General features: G+C 40.2%; 1 long non-coding RNA gene across 1 annotated transcript; it reads right to left on the minus strand.

Moving 5' to 3' along the window:
- Nucleotides 1-3,336: 3,336 nt before the first annotated feature.
- On the minus strand, nucleotides 3,337-9,555 carry LOC128137128 (uncharacterized). Its single transcript, XR_008233563.1, has 3 exons — nucleotides 9,191-9,555; nucleotides 6,113-6,187; nucleotides 3,337-5,431 (listed from the first exon to the last, which is right to left on the minus strand). It is a non-coding gene; the product is annotated as an uncharacterized LOC128137128 (long non-coding RNA).
- Between the last annotated feature and the right edge of the window lie 704 nt (nucleotides 9,556-10,259).

Below are 10,259 nucleotides of genomic sequence, written 5' to 3' on the forward strand. Positions count from 1 at the left end.
CCACCAAAAAGCCTTTTGGGAAGGCGGAGGGGGAAATTTTAGAAGCATTGGCTTTGAAAGCACTTTCAAAGGATTTTAAAAATCTTTCTCTGAAAGCTGTATTTTGACACCTCCGTTGTGCAAAACATCATGAAATACTTGGTTTAGTTCCTTGTGAAGTGGTTGGGAATATGGATTGCTACCTTGCTGCTTTTATTTCAAGAACTACTGTTTCTTGGCTTGGTTCCTTATAATAAACTGGACTGGCTTCTAAAGTCACCTCTATTTTATATGGCTGTGATTTATTTTGCTTTGATGGAGTCTCTTCAGATTTTGCCAGTGTAAAGGAAAACAGAATTCAGCCTAGAGCAAGGCTATTAAAGCTGAAACAACAAAAAAGGGTCTGTGTCCTCCTTTTTTATGTATATTCCAGAAGACTGAATGGCACAAGACTCTATCTACTAACGAACTCTTGCCCCACCACTCTCATACTACATCCACCTGTATGTACCCTAAGAAAGTTTCTTATGCAAATTAAATCATGCCCTTGGCCATGACTAGAAGCATTTTAGTAGACTCCTCATTCCTATTTCTGTTAACAGCAACCCAAATTTGTCATCTCTGTCCTCTATCAGAAACACTTTCAAACAAGCACTCTATCTCCAGTCAGGTCCAACTGTCTTGAGAAATTAATCTCTGCAGATGTCTTCAGTGGGCATTCCCAATAAAGTGAAGTTAGTCTTGGCTACTGAAACAGCGTTGTGGGATTGGAAAACGCTTAGTGGAATTAACCATAAATTAACATTGTGCATCTTGAGGTTTGGGTTCAAGTACAATTAGTTTGAGGGTCTTGGCTTACTCCTTGCTAAATATTTTGTCTGCTGCAAGGAGCAGAAACACAGAGTTCCACTGGAGCAGAATAGTTTGTGGTTTCAGTGGAGATGCAGATAGAGGGTGGCTAGGGTCTTCAGGAAGGGTGGAAGAGGAGAGGGCAGGCATAGTTACTTTCCCCGCTCTCCTTGTGGCAATTCACAAGTGGAGCTGAATAAATAACTTGCATTGTGTACTTTGAACTTTTAGTATGTCCATAGGAATTCACACATTTTCTACAGTGTATTTGCTGTTTGACACTACATTTTTTGCCAATACATATATTTTACTTTATAGAACTAGTATTAATGAGATTAGAAGGGTGTCACAAAGTGGAAAAGATTTGATTTTATCTAAACAGTACATGGCTTTGACCTCTTCTTGAATTTTGTTTCCCGTATTTGAAGATTCATACCTTCCATACACTCTTGAATGCCATTTGGAAATGTCAGAAAAAAAAGCACTTCCTGATCTGCACATGACTTGACAGTTGGTATGTCTACATGTATGGTTACAGAAAGAGTCACAGGCTCCTCTATGCAGGATCCAGATCTAGTATGGAAGTTCAGCCATCAGTGTGACCAACCACCCCTGGCAGAGCACAACGTTAACCCAGGCACATGTCTTCTGAAGAAGCTGGGTCCAGCTATCTCAAGCAAGTACACAATGAGAGGTTGTCCATATGCAACTCAGCTACCAAGTTATCTCATCCTCCAAGGATCTGTCCCTGATATTTTTGCTGACCAAGGGTAATTGTGTTTACGTTCATGGTCTTACCTGCACAGGTACCTGTGCTGTGAGGCATGGAGGAGGTCCTTTCAGAAGTATCAAAACTGACTGATAGACTTTTTAAATGCGGATCTCATAAGGCCTGAACAGATGCTTTGATTTTGATACCACAACCTTATTCCTATATAGGCATTCTAATATTTTTACTGTAAAATAAAGTATAATGATTAGTAATCCATCATTACAGCAACACATGAAAATAGATAGTGGTGATTTCTGCTAACAGCTTATGTGGTCTGGCAAGTGATCTAGATACTATGATTTAGCATACCTAAATTCTGTTTGTGATTTTACTGTTCATCTTAACTGTGCATAATTGTTGTGCCTCTCTTTCTTCATCTCTGAAAATGGAAAACCAGTAATGAGCTCCTGACATCTCTGAAAGAGTTACTGTGGCTGTCTAAACAGAATTTTCTATATAATCTATCCATCTAAGTATCTCTTAATATTTAGACATACATTAGCACAGTTTGTTTCAAGCACCGGATTTTCATCTTAAAAAATGAAACGCGTTACCACAACCATAAGTAGACACATACGTTTTAATAAGAACAATATTTGGTTGGAAGCATTGGGAGCAAGAACAAATTCCCATTTACTGGATCTGTGTTAAAGCAGCTGAGGCTTTCATCCAAAACATGCCTTTTAAACCTATGAATTAAACTTTATGGGTTTGAACATATTATTCCTCTCACTTTATTATGCTTCTTTCTTTGTCAAACACCAGGGAAGACAAATCTACCAAAGCCAAGCAGAGAAAGCAGACTGGCTTTCTGCCCCCTCCAACTGTAACATTTTCTGTGTTCATATCCTGTTTCTTTGACCTTTATTAAACAATTTGTGAGCGTGACCCGGTCCCACTGTCGTCAGCGTTAAAACGTCTACTTACTGCAGCACAGCCAGGATTTTCACCCTAGTGTTTTGCTCTGCATTAAGATGGAAAATGGTCCCTGCTGGCACAAAGTCCAAAAGTCCTCTGGGCACCCGGCTGCCGTTTGCAGCTCACATGTGAAGCACCACACATGGGTCTGCAGGCAAGGTTTTTCTTCTCTTCTTGGTGGATTACACAACCTTATTAAAGCTGGTAAGTGTCAAGTTTTGAGCTATGGGCTAGAAAACATTGCCCAATAACCACAATTATAGTTTCCAAAATCTGTTGTTCCTCATTTGTAAATCACAGTGATTCCTGTTAAGTGATACCATGCATGCCTGCACAAGCCAGCGGAGAACCACCTCTTGCCAGTATGTCCAGGACAGCCTGTCTTTTTGTGGCCTTTGGAGAACAGTTGATCCTAATTCACCGGGAGAATGAATCACTACCCATTTGACATATGCTTTTCTAGTGGGTTTTGGGGTTGGGTTCTTGAAAATACAAGCATGTATTTCCTCCATTGCCCCTGGTGCTCCTGCCCGACACGGGCAATTCGGCTTCAAAACTTGAAGAGAACAGAGTGGAAGTGCAGAGTCCATGCATGCAGTGCTTGCAAGCAGAGGCTAGATGGGTGCCTCATGGGACTCCTTACGTGAGGCTGGTGATTTTTCTTACGACATGCACAGATGTGTGTGCACAGCTCACTAACCAGGGGAGGTGGGTGTCAATGTGACCCACAGGAAGGCTGGACAGTGACAGCCATAAATAGAGCTGTCCTGGGGAGGAATCCTAAGGCTCCCACCCACCCCATCCACCCAGACCACATTTGTCTCCCAGCACAATCCTGTGCTCCCTCCCCTCCTCCGACAGCAGCTGCAGTCCCCGTGCCCCTCTGAGGTTGATAAAGTGAGCAGACTGCATGAAGACATCCACGTTGCTCTAGGGCCGGCTGCTAGGAGACACCCTCCCACCGGAGGTGGAGAGCATCCCAGCCCTAACGTCTTAGCATCTCGCTGCAAGCCAGAGAGGGTCCGGCATTGTGGGAATGGGGCATTTCCAAAAATAAAACAGAAAGATCTAAGAAACTGCGTATTGAAGCAGCATTCCAGGCCCAGATACTTGTGTGTCCGGCTCCAAAGCATTGTACGGAGAGAAGGGTGTGGAGTTGCTTTGACCACCTGTCCCTGGTGAAGATCAAGACATATGATGATGGCTTATGCCAGCTGTTGTTTTCCCTCTCTGCTGCTGGTTGAATATCCTCATGTCTGGACTTTGCTAACCTGAGACTGCCGCTGTTGTGCTACTGCCCTTGTTATTTCTCACCCTTCACAAGCTCACAAAGAAAATGGTGCTCTTATTAGGTGCTGAATTCCTCCAAGTATTACATCTCTGACATAAATATTTCTCTTTCACTCCCCTGTTCCTGTAACTTTGAGTCTTTGCAGACATAAAAAGCTGGCAATAGAAAGGCAGAGAGGTGGAGGTGGGGGAGTGAAGGAGAATAAAAAGAGGATCTCATAGTCTTTCTGTTTCTTATCCGTCACTTTATACTTTCTGAAACATGTCACATCTGAAAAGCATTTTGCTTAACTCCTGTGACTGAAGGAGCATTGTATTGCTGCTATACTCACCTCACTATGGGTTTTAGGGGTTTTTTTTGTATACCACAACAAAATTCTTACAAATATTGAGGGAAAGGAAAGCTGGAAATGAACTTGTAGTCAGAATTTGTTTAAAATATAGCAGCTGCTGTCACTGCTGGTGTGCTCCAGCCCAAGCTTTAGATAAGCTCTTTGATACTGCGCTGAGGTAATCCAACCACTTTGATGCAGCATTATGGTGATCAGGCTCTTAGATACCATTATTAAAATGATCTAAGCTTTTTTTAACGCTTCACAGAGCAGTGGCCAGAGCCCCGAGTTCAGCACCAGGTTACTCCAGGTGCTTAGATACTATACTGAAGAAATTAAAGGTTTCAATGCAGTTCAAATTCTTTCATGATGCACTGAAATAACCCACTTTCTTCCCCCTTGAAGTGCTTTGACAGGGTATTGATCTGGTGCAAATTATTTAACCCCACTACAACATGGTGATGCAAACCTCCTGCTACTAAACTCTCTGACAATAGGTTGCAAAGGTCTAGGATTTTTTGTAATTGCCTATGGACAGTCAAATACTTGAAAGCATTTGTTATTCTGCATGCTTGACAAATACGTTCTCATAATACATGACAGATGCCAATACTCTGCAGTACTATTTTTAAAGAACTGATTAAAAATTGCTTTCATTTATAAACATGTTGAACATGAAAACTGTCCATTTAAAATAAGACACAGCAGTCATCATCCTACTGATTGTGCCTAAGTTTACAAATCACATCAGCCAGATAGCTGAAGCAAGAGAAAAGCCTGAGGCTTGCTACATAGCTCTGCTGTAGCACAGGAGCCGAAGTGGGCTCCAGATCCCTTTTTTTTCTAGAGCAGATTGAAAACTGCTTCCATCTCTATGTCGTTTTATGTTTTCTTCTTCATTCCAAAATGTGCTTATAGCCTAAGCAATGATCTCCCAAAGTGTCATGCTGGGATGCTGAGCTTGGTCTCTGATTTACATGACAGACGTAACCAGTTTACAAGGGAAGCACTTGGATCAGCTCCTTGGCTAGTGCGAATAGGTGATGTGGCCCTTCCCTGACTAGCACAACTTCCCAACCAAATGCCCAAGATCTAAAAAGTACAGCTGAGTACAATCTAATCGATTTGCAAATGTACTGAATCTTTCTGCATAGTCCCAGTGTATAAAAGTTAAGGTGGTAGAATTTCAGCCACGCTTTATAAACCTAAGTGTGTGCCTCATCCTCATGCACGGTTCTGGCAATCACACAGATCTGCTGATTGATGTCTACTCACAGGATTGAACTGGCTCCTGTAATTTAAGTCAAAACCTGAATCACCATGGTCTTAACTGGACTCAGTATCTTCAAGGTAAATGCACTGTGAAGTACACTCTCTGTATAGAATACCCTTTGGAAGATGAGGCTGGATTTCAGATAGCTCATTCCAGTTTTTTAAAACACACCTCATGTTGTGGTTGGTTATAGCTTAGTCACAGAAATAAATCTTGTTCTTGATTCTGTCCACCTTCTAGAAATACAGCTCTTTACCCTCTTTCTTTTTCATTTTCACATGATACTTTCATATTTAGAAACTCATTTAAAGTGTTTTGAAGTTATGAGCTATGGAGTTGCATTATGCTAGACACTGTTACCCTGCAAAATAGAGAGGTTGTTCTTACTCCACAATGACTCTTATTATGGAAAAAAAGGGGAGAGACCAGCAAACATCCTCCGACTCATTTCCTGACAAGCCTAAATGATAATCAGAATTATCTAGTTTTGTGCAGGAAAGGAAGGAAGAGACCCCTTGGCACCCTCCTTTGTGGAAGCAATATCTTGGTTTTCTTCTTTCCAGAGAGCACACGTCTGCCTCGACTGAGACCCAGCTCTTTCCACATTCCCTGTCTTATCAGTGCTAACACTTTCTGTCTATCCTAATATCAAAAGCATTTTTCTGCTTGCAGTTTCAGCATTAGTTTCCGCTATACTACCTTGGTCTGTACTGTTCAGCTGCTGCATGGGCTATGGCTGTTTCTCTCAGTAGTTCTCATTAGTTCCTCCTAGACCTACAAAAAACATTAAAAAAAAAAAAAGAACTCTGTGATAAACTTTAAATCCATGACTGCTCAGCATCAACTGTGTTGTTAACCAGAGTTAGAGAAACATGGGTAAATTCAGCAACACTCATGAATAGAAAGAACATCAATTATGTCCTGGTTTCAGCTGGGATAGAGTTAACTGTCTTCCTAGTAGCTGGTACAGTGCTATGTTTTGAGTTCAGAGCGAAGAATGTTGATAACACTGATGTTTTCAGTTGTTGCTCAGTAGTGTTTAGACTAATGTCAAGGATTTTTCAGCTTCTCATGCCCAGCCAGTGAGAAAGCTGGAGGGGCACAAGAAGTTGGCACAGGACACAGCCAGGGCACCTGACCCAAACTGGCCAACGGTGTATTCCATACCATGTGACGTCCCATCCAGTACAGAAACGGGGAAGTGGGGGGCAGGGATTCGCCGCTCGGGGGACTGGCTGGGTGTCGGTCGGCGGGTGGTGAGCAATTGCACTGCGTATCATTTGTACATTCCAATCCTTTCATTATTGCTGTTGTCATTTTATTAGTGTTATCATTATCATTATTAGTTTCTTCTTTTCTGTTCTATTAAACCGTTCTTATCTCAACCCACGGGTTTTGCTTCTTCTCCCGATTTTCTCCCCCATCCCACTGGGTGGGGGGGAGTGAGTGAGCGGCTGCGTGGTGTTTAGTTGCTGGCTGGGGTTAAACCACGACAATTACAGAACTTACTTCTGGAAGAAAAATTAGTATTTTAGCCAATCAGTTTTAAAATTAGATTTCTTTGCATTTTCCCTTATAATATCTTTACACCCAGAAAGAATACTCAGAAACAAAAATGGCAATTACCAGGACCGATGTTAGAAAGAAAAATGCTTGGGATGTGCTGAGATATTAACTGGGCTATGTAATTTCTGACAAACCCTATGTGGGTTCTGTGACAATTAAATGTTCAACTGTGTATTTGCATGTGCAAACTTAGGTTTTGTGGAAGAATGTGTATTTTTGCAAAAGCACCCGTTTTGGAGATGATCTGGGTAACAGAATAGAGGTTGTCAGCTTTTCTATTTGATTTTGAACTTGTTCTAACTTCTGTGATAATAGACATGATCAGCTAGCTAGAAGCACCTTGGAATTTATTTAAATGAGCAGAAATGCTCTACTCCTTTTGGTATTGCCAAAAAAATTGCAAAGCAGTGGAATTGTAGGTGGTTCTACTATCTTTATACATTTCTAGAGTACAGAAACACACACCGATATATACCCTGAAAAGTCACACATTTCTTCCATCCATCTATAATCCCATTATTCTATCAACCAACCATTTCTGCTTTTTTTCCCCCTGCCCCTTCATTTATGAAAGTGATTATATTGTAGCTGGAAAAACAGGGAACTTTGAAAGTTTGTAAGAAACTAGAATAAACTGCATTTGAAAATCTGGGAAAGTCAGGAGAACGTGCAACATATTTTCCCTTGATAAAATTGTGAAAAGCACAAAAGTACTCTTGAGACATATGTGTTTCCTTCTGCTGAGTGACAGCCTTAAGGACAGTACATGTGAGAGAAAAGTTTTAGAGGTAAAAATATTTTTTATTTTAACTGAGTAGCAGAGAATCAGGGGTGTTTGAAGCGCATGTAAATTGGCAGTACAGTCTTTGTCTTTCTATATTATTTTTCTCCTTTCTATCTCCTGTGCACGGGTGGATTTTGCCTTTTGTCTGATTGTCTGTTCAGAGCCCTGAACCACCCTCAGAGCAGAATTAGAGGTACAAGACACAGGATTTTGAGAAAGCATAATAAAGACTAAAACCTGTGTGAAAGAATCTTCTAGAGATCTAAGGATATTTTATATCTATTAATTGTCCCCTGTACAGGTGCCCTCAAAATACACATTTAGCATCAATCACTTCCACCAGCAGCATTGCATAGATGAGAATTGCATGCTTGCTGATCCGGTTTTTCACTGCAGTGATGCATTTTTCAAAGCTAATTAATAATTCCGCTGAATAAGACACTGAAATATATAACAGTTTGCTTGCATGTTATTTAAATGGAAAGGAAGAACAAGGCTTATTAGGAGAATTCAGTAGAGATGGCAGAGGTGATTTCCTCTCTCACACCACAGATTTCGGTGAGTGTCCACATTGTGGAAGGAGGGGAGCACTGGCACAACGGTGATACTGACAGACAACGAGATGGAGAAAAAGGCCTACCAAAGGTGGCTTTGACTGAGTGAGAAGAAGCAGTCATAAAACCTAAAGGAAACCAACAGCTATCGAAAGCTGATGGTGATTTGAAGATCAGAGCTTAAGCTTGTGGGGTTGTCAGAAAACTTTGCAAGAGCCATTGCAGAGGATAAATAATTTTCTAGGAATTCTGGAAGGAATTTGTATTGAAAATTAATGTTCATATTTATTTAAATATTTGTGTACTTGGTACAATTAGATGAAAGGAGGAAAGGGACATTAAGCATGTAATTAGTGGCTCAAGTTCTTGAAAACATCAGAGCAAAAGCATTTTCATTGGAAAGAGAATAATTCAGTTTCAAGCTATAGAAAAGGAAGAAATAGGGTGTTGAAGACTGAGGTGCCTGTTTTACAAGTGTAAACAGGAGATTTCCAAAAGGGTAACCGGGCTGAATTAGAATAATGAGGGCAGGAGGTAGAAGATGGTGGATTCAAGAAAGACTTCTGAGTAAGCAGGCAGGGAGTTGTGGCACACACATAAAAGCCTTCAACCAAAGTTGGATATATTGGATTAAAGGATCTATTGTTATGCAATTCTTGTCAGAATAATTCTTTGATATTTGTTTATTGGAAGGACTTTGTTGAACTGAAAACTGACATTCTGGATCCACTGTGATATAGCAGCAGAGCAGATGACATGAACAGAATTTCATTTCTGAGTGCAAGTAACCACTTGCTAATAAACATTTCCAAATTTGAGTGCAGCACTGTGGAATTCAAAAACTCTAATTGGAATAATTTGTGCAGAAATTACCTTAAAATGATTCAAAGGTCCTTTGAAAATTAACTGCATAATTCTGCCCCTTTGTCAGTGTGTCTGGAACTGTAAAGCACTCTCCGTTGCTACTTGTTCAACATAGCTCTGCTTAAAGAGAAATGTGAATGCTTTGTACCATCCAGAGACAAAAAAATAAATTCTTATACAGATTTAAATAAAATTACAGAATGGTAAATTTTGTTAGCAATTCTAGAAATTACATTTACAATTTCCAAACCCTTTTTAGGAATCTTAGCTGGCTGTTTTCCACCCTCTAACCTCAAAGAAAAAAGGTTAAAGCAAATGGTTCAGAAACAAATAGAAAAAGGTTTTGAGGTAGTAACCAAAACCAGGCTACAAAAGGTCTCAGAGCAGCTTTATCTGCTGGTGGGTACTTGCTCAGTTCAGTAGTCACATGATTCACACATTGGTTCATGTTTTTTTCCAGAAATAGAATCAATAGAGAACAGACAAACCCGCAGTTGCCAGTTTGTGCAGTCTTGTGGTTTTTCTTGAGGGCTCCAGGCTTGCACAGGTCTACCAGATAATGAAGACAAACTATTTCAGTTCCTGCGTGTCCATATGCTGCCCTACTGGGTTCTAGTTATCAAAGCACAGAAAAATAAGTGGTGGTTGAAACTGTCTAGCTAAAGTTTACATCAAGGAAAAAAATGTTATTTAAAAGCCACCTTTACATTTTCAGCAATAGTCTATTTGCCATGTATTTCATTAATCACTTGTAATTTATGTTAAAAGCCTTTTAACAGAAAGTCAATATGTTTAAGCCTTGAGGAAAGCATATCGTAGCATTAGATGTATAGTAGTAAATATTAAGTACCAAGTCCTTTGCATTATGCACAGGAATCTGTACCTTTCCTGACGATGGGCTCTACTAAGAGAATGCTTGAGCCTTTCTGCAGTTTTCTCAAACTTACATGACAACCGATTTTGATCTCCTAAATATGTGTAGCACTTCCACTAAATGAAATATCATATCTATGTAAACAGCAAGCAGAAAAGTTAACATATGGATGTTTAGACATGAGAGAAAGTTTTTCTTTAAATA

This window comes from Harpia harpyja, chromosome Z (assembly GCF_026419915.1).
Source record: "Harpia harpyja isolate bHarHar1 chromosome Z, bHarHar1 primary haplotype, whole genome shotgun sequence".
Classification (NCBI taxonomy): domain Eukaryota; kingdom Metazoa; phylum Chordata; class Aves; order Accipitriformes; family Accipitridae; genus Harpia; species Harpia harpyja.